We start from the raw sequence: 12,519 nt of genomic DNA, 5'->3' as shown, positions 1-12,519 counted from the left end.
TTTCTTATCGGTAGTAAGAGTGCTGAGATTGTATTTGAAGTAACGTTATGTTGACTATGACATTAGTAACAAACCAAAGAATGCATTACCCTGGATTGAATGCACAAATGAGGGAACAATGGGATATTCCACAGTGGATTACACTGGACAAAAATTTTTTTTCGATAGCGTTGCTTCCAGAGAATTATTATTTTTTTTTTGTTTATGATAGACTGCTTGAAGTTGAACACAAATATAAATTCAGACTACTCATATCTCGAGAGAATTTGGAGAACCAAGAAATTAATTTTTATTGAATATAAAGTGTTTAATTGCATAACGGTGCTAACACTTTGCAATAGTTCAACTAAGCTAAAAATATTTTGTTGACGATTTTCATTTGTACTCAGTGCCTGAGGCTTCTCGCTTAAGTGTCCAACAATAATCAGTCAGCATTGATGGATTCCAGTTGCCCTAATACCGTTTCTCCATGATCGCAATGTCCTGGTGAAATCTTTCACCTTTCTCGTCACCAACAGCACCAAGATTTGCAGGGAAGAAATCTAAATGGGAATGCAGAAACTGAATCTTCAGTGACATGTTGCACCTCATGGTTCTGTATGCTTGAACCATGTTGTCAACCAGCTGCATGTAATTTGGTGCTCTGCAGTTGCCAAGAAAGAACGCAACAACATCCTTAAATACCTTGCATGCGATTTTCTCCAGTCCCACTAGAAGTTCTTCAAATTGCCTGTTATTGATAACCTAATTGATTTGTGGACCAACAAAAATGCCTTCCTTCATCTTGGCATCAGTTATTCTGGGAAATGTCTGTCTCAAATATCAAAAGCTTTCACAGAACTTGATAGCCTTTCTAAAGCCTCTCCTGCCATGCAGCATCCGCCCTACCTAAGTTTGCCCAGGTAAGCCTGGACAAGATAGAAAACTTCTCTGCATACATTGTGAGCAACATTTTAATTGACTTGAATTATGAATTGAAATCACAATTATAGGTGATTTCAAAAAATTGGTGCATGATAGGGAAATTTTATTGTGATTTTCATGATCAACAGCCCAAAAATCCATAAGGTACTCAAAAGTATTCAGGAAGCAAAATCTCTGCTATCTAGTGTTATAAACGAGTATTCACATGAGTATGTTAGCCTTATTCCCCCTCCTTTTTATATTACTAATAAGTCCTTAATGTTAGCTAGCAACGCAAACCACTGAAAAGTGAAAAGATGTCAAACTGCAACCCAATTATGGAGAGTAGAAAAATATTTGAAGTTATTAAAGAGGATTTCTCACCAATTAAACTGCCCATAATGTTCCATGACATGTCTGAAAAATATAAAGCGAACTGATTTCTGAAGCCTCAAACACTTTCTTATCCATAGAAGCGTGGTGAGTTTATGCAGCTCTGTCAAAATAACTATTCATCAAACAAAGGAGGTTAAAATCATCTGATCTGATCATTTATGTCAGTGCTATTTGTGGAGCTTGCTGCATTTGTTTGAGCTGCCATGCTCCCTACATTAGTAATATGACCAGCATTGTCAAGTGTATATTCATTTTTGTTGTAAGCTTTTACAACATAGAAGGCTGCAATTCAACCTATCCTGGTCTATGTTGGCTCTCTGAGCATTCCATCAATCCAATTCCTCCATCCATTTTGAGCATCATTCGCCAACAGGTATTTCTCACAAACAAAAACACTTACTAAAACAGTTTTTAAAATATATTTCAGCTGGATTGGGTTGTAAAGAAAGTTTTTGGCACTTTTAGCTTCATAAGTCAAAGTATTGAGTACAGGAGATGGGATGTTATGTTGAAGTTGTATAAGATGATGGTGAGGTCAAACTTGTGTATTGTGTGCAGTTTTGGTCATCTACCTGCAATAAAGACGTTAACAATATCAAGAGAGTACAGAGAAAATTTACAAGGATGTTGCCAGCTCTGCAGGACCTGAGTTATAAGGGATGATTGAACAGGTTAGGACTTTATTCCTTGGAGCGTAGATGATTGAGAGGAGATTTGATGGAGGTATACAAAATTATGAGGGGTATAGATAAGACAAGCCGACTTTTTTCCACTGAGATTGGGTGGGACTACAACTAGTAATTATGGGTTAAGGGTGAAAGGAGAAAAGTTTAAGGGAAATATGAGGGGAAACTTCTTCACTTCGAGGGTCGTGAGAATGTGGAACGAGCTGCTAGCACATGTGCTGCATGCGAGCTCTATTTCAACATTCAAGACAAGTTTGGATAGGTACTCGGATGTTTGGAGTAGGAAGGGCTTGGTCCTGCTGCATGTCAATGGGAGTTGGCGGTTTAAATGGTTAGGACTAGTCGGGCCAAAGAGCCTGTTTTTGTGCTGTACCTTTCTATGACTCTATAACTCTAAAACAAACCGCCCTATATAGTGCAAAAAATAAGTTGTAGAGAACATGGCAATAACACTGGACTACTCAGTCACAAACATGGAAAGTGCGCCAATTCCAAAGATATTTTTAAAATCTTCCAAAGTTGGGAACTGCAGGTTTTCACAATCAGTCTAATTTCCAAGAGAAAAAAAAGCCTTTAAGATTTTTTTTAAATGCCCTCAAGGCTGTTTTACACATTGATAATCCTCTTGTTGTCTGCCTTTTAGTTAACTTAATCCTCCACCACATTTGGAGAGTCACAGCAACAAAGCTTCCATTTATCAAATACCTTATCTTCATAACCTGCTTTACAGCAGAACTGCAAAAAAATATAAACTTTATATAAATATACCAGAGTACATGGCAGCGCAGCTATTAAAAATGGATCAATTAAAATTTTAAATGCGAGGTCAGGAACTGGGGAAGAAAATACAGAGACAAGCAGAATGGCCAAAACATGGTAGAATTTGAAAACAATGATATTTTTGTTACCATACAGTACCAAACATAACTCCAAAGTTAGGCTCATTTTCTTAGTTGTTATCAAAATCCACAGGTATTGAGAAATAAAAGAGAAATAAAAATACTAGACTAACACAACATCTGTGACTTGGCACACTACATAATCAAAATTCTGCACATGGATATAACTCTTGCAAGTATTCCAACAGAATTGGAAATTAAGTTGACAGAATGATTTGAAAATATTAGAAATTTACTGAGAAATAAAAATGGCAAATGAGCAGAAATATTTCAGTATTACAGTGAAAGGTTAGCTTCTCCACACATAAAATATCAGCTGTCACATTTAGAGAAGTGGAAGGAGCCAGGATACCAATCAACAATGAAAAGCCACAGAGTGAAAACCTCTGTTAGTTAAAGGACAAGTGATACATTTATACTTTTGGTTACCAATTCAAGCTCTGTTTATTAACGTAATCTAATTCTAACCGTCCTTTGTTCTAGAGATGTAGCACAAGCTAATATTACTTGGAAAAGAATGTGCAAGTGAAATTCATACACTGAATTTATTAAATATTGTTTCTGGTTAATGCCATATTGCCAGCAGCTAGGATTATGAAGGACAGCAATGCATGACTGGTTCTGTCAACTGAATTACATGATTTGAATTGAAGTTTTACACTGCTTTATTCTACTTCACAAGGCATATATTCACCATTGTTTAAATATCAGAGTACCTGCTCACAGGATTCAATTATTATCATTTTAAATTTATTGACAATCAATTAACCATTCATAATAAATTGCATTAGATGTTATTTTTAGCAACTTGCTATGAAAAAGATATACTGCAAAGGTTACTATGCACATTTTGAATCATCTTGTAAAATAAACTCTTTGATATCATAGTTTTCTTTAGAGAATGTACTTTTAGCTTTGGGAATCTGACTCACAAGGTTCAGCTTGACGTCATCTGAACCTCGTAACTACATTCACTCCTAACAATTCTAAACAAACCATTAATGTTCCTACAACAAGGTGCAATTAGTAAATTACAACATGTAATTTTGGTTGAAAAACTAGCAGCTCATCCCAAAGAAAAATAATGGAGGATGAGACAACCATGGCTGACAAGGGAAGTCAAAGACAAAAGAAAAGCAAAGAGAAGGTATAGCAAAAATTAGCAGGAAGCTAGAGGATTGGGAAGCCTTTGAAGCTCAACAGAAGGCAACGAAAAAGCATTAAGGAGAGAAAGGGTGAAATGTGAAGGCAAGGTAGCCAATAATATAAAATGAGGATATGAAAAGTTTTTCAGACACATCAAAAGTAAAAGAGACAACAGTACCACTGGATAGGTGGTAAAGGAGAGTAGAGAAACAGGGGAACATAAAAATGGCAGGCAAACTGAATTCTGTCTATCTTCACTTAGAAGACACCAGCAGCTATTCAAGTGATCGGGGGGGGGGGGGTGCATTTGAGTGTAGATGCTATTACTACGGAGGAAGTACTTGGGAAGCTGAAAGGTCTGAAGGTGTTTCAGTCACCTGGACCAGATGAACTATAACCTAAGGTTCTGAAAGTGGTAGCTAAAGAGAAAATGGAGGCATTGGTAGTGATCTTTCAAGAATCACTAGATTCTGTAATGCTTCCAGAGGACTGGAAAATTGCAAATGTGACTCCACTCTTTAAGAATGGCGGGAGGCAAAAGATAAAAAATTATACTGTAGGCTAGCTAGCCTGACTTCACTGGGTGGGTACATGTTGGAGTTCATTATTATGGATGAGGTTTCGGGATACTTGGAGGCACATGACAAAGGAGGCCAAAGTCAGCATGGTTTCTTTCAGGGGAAATCTTGCCTGCCAAATATGGTGGAATTCTTTGAGGAAATAACAGACCGAATAGACAAAGGGGAGTTGCTTACATGAATTTTCAGAAGGCCTGTGACCAAGGTGCCACAATTGCGGCTGCTTAACAAGATAAGAGCCCAAGGTATTACAGGAAAGATACTAGCATGGATAGAAGATTGCTGACTGGCAAGAGGTAAAGAGTGGAAATAAAGGGGGCCTTTTCTGGTTGGCTGCTAGTGACTCAAGGTGCTCCTCAAGGGTCTGTGTTGGGTCTGCTACATGTCATATGTTAATGATCTGGATATTGGAATTGGTGGTTTTGTGACCAAGTTTGCAGATGATAGGTGTAAGAACAGGTAGTATTGAAATAGCAGGGAGTCTGCAGAAGGACTTGGACAGATTAGGATAGGGAAGTGTCTGGTAGAAGGAGTAAAGGCACAGACTATCTTCTAAACAGGAAGTGAATTCAGAAATCAGAGGTGCAAAGGACTTAGGAGTCCTCGTGCAGGTTTCCCTAATGGTCAACTTACAGGATGAGTCAACAATAAGGAAAACACAATGCACATTGACGTCTATTTCCAGAGGGTTAGAACAAAGGAAAAACAAGGCTATGTAAGGCATTGGTCAGACTACATTTTGAGTATTATAAGCAGTTCTGGACCCCATATCTAAGAATGGGGTGCTGGTATTGGACAGAGTCCGGAGTTGGTTTACAAAAATGGTCCCAGGAATGATTGGGGAGCATTTGCCTTTTCTGGACCTGGACTCTCTGGAGTTTAGAAGAATGGGGGGGAGAGGGGTAGAATCTCACTGAAATGGAGCATATAAGGAAAGTCCAAAATAGAGTGGATATGGAGAAGATATTTCAATAGTGAGAAGAGTCTAGGACCAGAGGGCACTGTCTCAGAGAATAGAAAACACAGATAAGGGGCAATTCCTTTAGCCAGAGGGTAGCGAATCTGTGGAATTTATTGCCACAGATGGCTGCAGAGGCCATCATAGTGTTTATTTAAAGCAGAAGTCGATAAGTTCATGATTAGTAAATGCGTCAAAGGCTACAGGGAGAAGGCAGGAAAATAGGATTTAGAGGAAAAATAAAATAGTCATGATTGAATGGTGGAGAAGACTTGATGGGCTGAATGGCCCAAGTCTCCTATGTCTTATGGTGAATTAACGATTTAACTGAGGATGATAAAAAAATTCTCAGTGTGGAGCAGGGCAAACTTGAAAGAATATTCTGAATAAGAATTTAACCAGTCCATCCTTTCAATATTCTATAAAATATTCCATCTCCCAACTTTGCACCAGAAATTGCCAGTAAAAAGTTTCATCGTCTTCTATATCATTCCCCATGTCATCCTAATTCTATTTATAACTGTCATCAGTAGATTTGCCTTCTATCTTCCCCAAATACAAAGGAAACAAAGCCATGCACATTCCATAAGCTTCAATAACAAAATGTCATGATAAAAAAAATCACACCAGCAAACTCCACATGAAAATTTGCAGCACTACATAGTAATGCTGCTTCTAGATACCATAATCTTCAAATTAAAAGTCATCCTCAAACTGTCCCTACTGGAATTCATACCAAAAATGTTCTTAAAGTTCTATGCCAATTCCTCACTAACTGCTACATACAAGAACTGTGGAGAAAATGTTTCCTGTTGCAAGTGGATATGGGGAGGGGATTACTGGTTAAAAAGCAAAAGATTATCCATTTAAAACAGATGGAAATAAAATATTTTAACATGGAGGAAATTCTTGGAGCAGCTTTCCCTTACACAGTATTGGAAGCAAACTTTTTTGAGGCACAGTTGTTAATAAGGCAAACATTTTGAGATGGGAATATGTTTAAAAAAAAACAGGATCTTATTCAATAGCAGAACAGGCTTGAGGGGCCAAGTGTGAGGCCTGATGCAAATTCACTTGTTCTTGCAACTATACTGAGTTAAGATTTCAACCATACTTGGACAAAAGGGAATTGAAATGACCAGAAAATAAAAATTCTTACTCCAGAAAATCAACATTAAACTCTTGTAAGGGCTTCTCTGCAATGTTAACTGCTAAGGCTAATGTAATGGATTCTCTGTAATGTTAACTGATGAGGTAATGGTTTCTCTGTAGCAGCAATGTTTGGGTTATAACTAGAGATAATGGGTGACTATCCAATGGGGGAAATATTATTCTCTCGTGTGTCTGAAAGCTGTGGTTTCGCAGACTTTTGCCAGAAGGCATGAGGGGAATGAAGAGAAAAGAAGCAATTTGAGCAAGTTGATGGGCCGCCCGACCAGGTGGACTCCGGGCGGGAGTCTGGGGGTCGGCGATGCACGGAGGAGATCGAATAAAAGATCATGCAGAGTGAGCTCCAATGACTTGTGCACAGACTGCCTAATAAGATTATGGGTGCCTTTTTCTTTTATATTTTGTTTCTCTACTAACCACATAGTCCAAGTAAGAGTTATAAATCTTAATCGTTTAACCACATATTGTGTACTGTTTGTTATTTCTGGATACTGTTTTAGCTCAGGGGACACATCGCTCAGCATCCACCCAAACGAGATTTATTAAGTTTGGCCGGGCAAGGGGGTTACCAACCCCTAGATTAAGCCACTAGGCAAGCGAGTGTTACACTCTTAAATCTTAATACATTGTTTTATGTTAATAAATGTACATTGCTTTTTCACCTTTCCTATCATGACAGATATATAGCAGTGCTGTGCCCAAGATCAACAATATAACAGAAAAAAAGGCTCATTTCTAACTTGTCTTAAATGGATGCCTGAAAATTTTGATTAAATGTTCTACTTTTCTCTACAAATGACCAGAGATCAAAGCAACAGCAGTGACTGATGAGAACAGTCATCAATTCTGCTTAAAATATACTAAAATACTGATAATAAAATATCCACATTTAATATCAATTTAATTTTAATAAATTATTTAATATATTAAATTGATATTAATTTAATACCAATACTAAAGTTACTGGTAAAGCTTGTCTATGCCACATTTTGATTTACACACTTTTTGTTTAAATAGGACAAAATGAAAATACCCTGGATCTTCTGCTTATAGAAAACTTTAAGTTGCAGCACGTTTTAAATAGATTAATTTTCAGAAAATTATCTTATCACCAATAAAACTCTGTGCAAAAGTCTGAGGTATATGGTATTAGACAGAGCGCGCGCTCGGGTGCCTAAGACTTTTGCACAGTACTGTATTTGTTAACATGGAGTGGAGAGCAAGTATGCAAATCTGGCAGGAGCAAAGGGTGTTGGGAATGGCAAGGGTGGAGCACCACAGGAGGGGTGTGGGGCAGGTGGCAGAGAAGGATGGCAGGGGCGGATGGCGTGGTTGCAGGCACACCCAGCCCCAAGGCACCAGGCAAGCTGATCTGATTCCAAACAATTGCTTTATTGATCATTACAGAATGTCTCTCTGAGCTTCCGATTTCCTCCACTCTCTCTTCCTATTTTCCCAACCATGATTACTCTCTCCCTGCTCCCTACCCACTCTCAGTCCATAAAGGAGACTTTTAATCAGAATCAGGTTTATCATCACTCACACATGTACGAAATTTGTTCTTTTTGTGGCAGCAGAACAGTGTAATACACAAAATTACTACTGTACTGTGCAGAAGTCTTAAGCACCCTGGCTATATATGTCTAAGACTTTTCCACAGTACTGTAGTTCTTCCAATACAACCATGTCTTGCAGAGTGCTCCATCTTACAATCTAAAAACAACTGTTAGTTACTCCAAAAGGTTAGAGGTCTGGTTATTTGATACGGATTCACTGATGAAATGTAAGAGTGCATTGTGCATATATGAAACAGTCCCTTTAAATATTCCACCCATCAACTGTTTCAATTTAAAATTCATTACATTTCAGTTAAAGCAAATAATGTAAGTAACTTTCAAAAGCAATGTTATATATAAAGATTAGTTTTCTTTAATAATATTTAATTTTCCACAATAAATACAGAGCAACTAAGTCAGATTTGGTGGAAAAGTTGATCCATTAAGTGTACTCACTTCAAATTTTGAGACTGAGATTGCAAATTTCATTTCAATATATATATTATATATATATAAATAAAATCAGTGATAAAAAAAACTAATTGTTGGAAATCCTCAGATAAGAAAGCATCAGTGAAGAGGAAAAAATAAAACATGTCAGGGTAACCTTTCATCAAAACTGGCTAGTTCTAACATGTTGACTGGAAAGGCCAAAAAACACTGCATTTAAGAACTTCAATTAAATTCTCTGAGCAGTAATATACCAAGTTGGAAGAAAAGAAACTGTTCCTCAAGCTTGCATTTGGTTTTGCTGCAGCAATAGGAGGCCAAGTGTATTGATCAAAATAGAAATGGAGTGAAGGATTAAAGCAACTAGAAGCTCAATACTATCCATGCTCACTTTGACCTCTGCTTTTGGTTTGCCAGATTATTAAACCCCCAAATGGACCACAGCCTTATCATATAGTTTACTGGTTTGCGTGCCGCAATGACTTGGAGAGCTATGTTGGCTGGAGTCAGGGTGTTGTCCTTTGGCTCTTGGTAGGATCACCGATGGCAAACAGGTCAAAGGGTAGAGTCCAGACCAAGAGTGGTCCACCAGTCCTTCAGGTCTGGGGGTTCAGCTCAGGGCTAACAACCCTGACTGGTCAAAAAACACTTGTTACGGAAACAGCAATGAAGAATACTTCTATACAGACCGAAATGGAGGATCTTCATTACTGCCCTACACGCCAAAGTAACGGGCACCAAGTACATTACTAAAGCAACACCTAATGCAAAAGGGATCACCAAATTTCCAGTATAATGCACACAGTATAATGCAGTATGCAAAATATAAGCAGTATCTAATTAGTACAATATTTGAATCTACTGATGGTGGGAAGTAAGGAGATATAAAGGACAGTGGTTGCATCTCCTCCAGTTGCACAAAGGGGTGCAATGCAAAGGGAACAGCATATTGCTGAGGCAGAAGCCTTACCCAGACTGCCAACACCTCCAGCATTTTGCATTTCAAATTTCCAGTCATTCATTCATTATGTGCCCTGTCATATGACATAGATGATCGTGGTCTTGGCCATGATTGCTCTGGGCAAGTGGTTTGCCAATGCCTTCTTCTGGGCAGTGTCTTTACAAGACAGGTGACCCCAGCCATTACCAATGGTCCCTCAGAGATCGTCTACCTAGCGTCAGGACTCGTGATGTGCGTCAGCCGCTCCTACCGCCATCCACCACCTGCTCCCATGGCTTCACTAACCCCGATTTGGGGGGTGGGGGGAGAGGGGGTACGCTAAGCAGGTCCCAAGGGTGACCTGCGGGCTAGTGGAAGGAAGAAGCGCCTTACATCTCCTTTGGCAGAGACTTATCTCCACCCTGTCACCCGTTACCCAAACATTCCAGTATCTCTCCCTACACGTCACCAAGATAGATTTCTACAATTAGCGAATCTGAATCATAATTTTCAATCAGGCCCAACACAATTTGTGTCACCTTGATCACTACTACAGTGATTACGTTTCTTCTCTATACCTCTTCCACTTTGTAATTCTGACGTAAAATCGTTGACCAGAAATCTTAACTCAGCTTTTCTCTTCACACAAGTCGCCAAGTATGGTCCATGTTTATTTCAGATTTCTAGAATCTGCAGCATTTTGATTTTCGACTTGGGAACATTATTACCTCAGTCAATACTTGTTCCTCGTGTTGACTGAAAGCTGCAGCGTTGAAAATCTGTTACTTGTGTGCCCATGCACCAAGAACTGCCTGCTGAGCTCGGAAGGCACCGGTCGAAAGGATAAAGGGGAGGGTAGGGGTCAGTGCTCGAGTTAACATTAATTCCTCAACCAAAGCGATCGTCAAGTGTGCTAATTATTCCTGCCTTCTCCTGCATGAGCGTTTGTAACTCGTAGTCTGTAAAGCACTTGGGAGAACGAGAACACGAAAGGTACAAAAACTTGGGATTCTATATCACGGCAAATATTCAGATACTCACCCCAGTAGCTTCGTATCTCGTAGAATTAAATCCAGATTATTGAACTGACGCATTGATTTAATCAGATCTCAAAACTAAATGCATTACAACAACACTTTGCAGATAAATGAGCGGATATGTGCGCCTGTCGGTCTAACACGCCACCATTCGGCCCAGGCTATCTCACAACTCCGGTTACCGATACCATATGGCTGCCTCGGGATTCGGACTGCAGGGACTGGTAAACTCGCCAATATGAATTGTCGCTCAGCAACCGCTGCAGAACTCTGCATTAAAGATGCATCTGGCTAAAGCGTTAAAAATGTAGTCCCGTCCGCATCACCGGCACCGGCGTCCGGCCTCTGCAAACCCCGATCAAATTTAGACTCCTCTGAAATCTGCTCGCCTGTCAAACCCGCATCAAGACTCCTCCTCGTTTCGCTGCCGGCAGATGCGCTGGGCCTGAACCCGGATCTCCGGTCTCTCATTTCCCCATTCTCTCCATCGCATTATGTCCATCAATTGTGAGAAACTGGTTCCCCGTTTCAAATTTCCTAGGTGCCTTATTCCTGCCGTCACGTCCCCTTACTCTCCCACCCGCTTACACAGTTTTGAGAACTAAAGGGAAGCTTACCTTTCAGCACCTTCTTCTCTTGGTCTATTTCTCCCTCGCTTTCCCTCTACCCTATTTCCCCTTCGTCTTCTTTCCTGTCCCTTTGTGCCTTCCCCACTTAACTGAGTTGGTCTCACTGTCAATGGAACTGCTTGTCCCAACGGTGTGCGCACGTCAGGACCTATCGCTCCCTCCGTGCCCGTGTGTATTTGCCTGACTTTCCCCTCCCCGCTGTGTGCGCGTCTCTCTCTAATCACGGGAGATCATCCACTGGAGCTTCGCAAAACACTCCAGTGCGTCACTTCCGCGACTGACATCCGCTTTTGAAATACATCAGCTGTTCAATAAATCAACAAACTCTCCATCTCTGTCTTCAGTACTGCCTGGTCTCCTTCCTAGGGTGGGGAATCGAGAACTCAGGGCAGAGGTTTTAAGGCGAGAGATTTGACAAGAACCCAAGGGGCAACTTTTTCATCCAGCTTTCAAAGCAAGTGGTCGAGGCAGGTACATTAACAACATGGAAAAGGTACTTGGAGAGCTGCATGGATTTGAAATATCTGCAGGAATATGCGCCAAACATGGTCAAATTCATTGAATATTGACCTAACTTAGATGGGAATATTGGCCGGAATGGATCAGCCAGGCAGAAGGGCCACGTCTCCAGGCTACATGACTGTTTAAAACCAATTCCGCCCTCCAACTCGCTATCCAGCTCTTTTAACACCGGGCCAGGAGGGTTTAAACTGCTATTGGGACGAAATGCGAGAAGGAAACACGGTAACGAGGCACGGATAGAATTAAGCAATACACATCAAAGTTGCTGGTGAACGCAGCAGGCCAGGCAGCATCTCTAGGAAGAGGTACAGTCGACGTTTCAGGCCGAGACCCTTCGTCAGGAATTAAGTCCGTCAGAGACGGGAACTTTATTCCCCGCGAGCAAATGATGCATCAGGTTCAGAACAAGCTGTCTAAATGGATCAAGTAATAAAAACCATTGCTGCAGCGGGAGGTCAAGCCTGTTCTTTTGGGGGGCGGGGGGGTTAGACCGCAAGTCACCTGCAACGTTGCTGCCAGCTTGCAGTTTCACCGTCGGTGAAGGGACGAGGGAGGAAGCTCGCGGCTCCTGGCGGCACCTCCGTCTCCAACGTGACTCGGTCTCGGAACATGGCTGGGTCTGTAGGAACCGGGCCCCAAAACTCGCCGG

At 40.5% G+C, this 12,519-nt stretch overlaps 1 protein-coding gene across 3 annotated transcripts in view; it reads right to left on the bottom strand.

Moving 5' to 3' along the window:
• Positions 1 to 12,504, bottom strand: part of LOC134338197 (dyslexia-associated protein KIAA0319-like protein) — a 92,275-nt gene extending 79,771 nt beyond the window's left edge. Inside the window, exon 1 of one of the 3 annotated variants that reach the window (XM_063033849.1) lies at positions 12,372 to 12,504. The gene's annotated coding sequence lies outside the window, so the exon portion shown is untranslated. The other 2 variants (XM_063033851.1, XM_063033852.1) reach the window with 2 other exon arrangements.
• Positions 12,505 to 12,519: the final 15 nt, after the last annotated feature.

Source organism: Mobula hypostoma, chromosome 26 (genome assembly GCF_963921235.1).
Source record: "Mobula hypostoma chromosome 26, sMobHyp1.1, whole genome shotgun sequence".
NCBI lineage: Eukaryota > Metazoa > Chordata > Chondrichthyes > Myliobatiformes > Myliobatidae > Mobula > Mobula hypostoma.
Note: the sequence above shows the minus strand (reverse complement) of the source record. Positions and strands in the feature narration are given on the sequence as shown.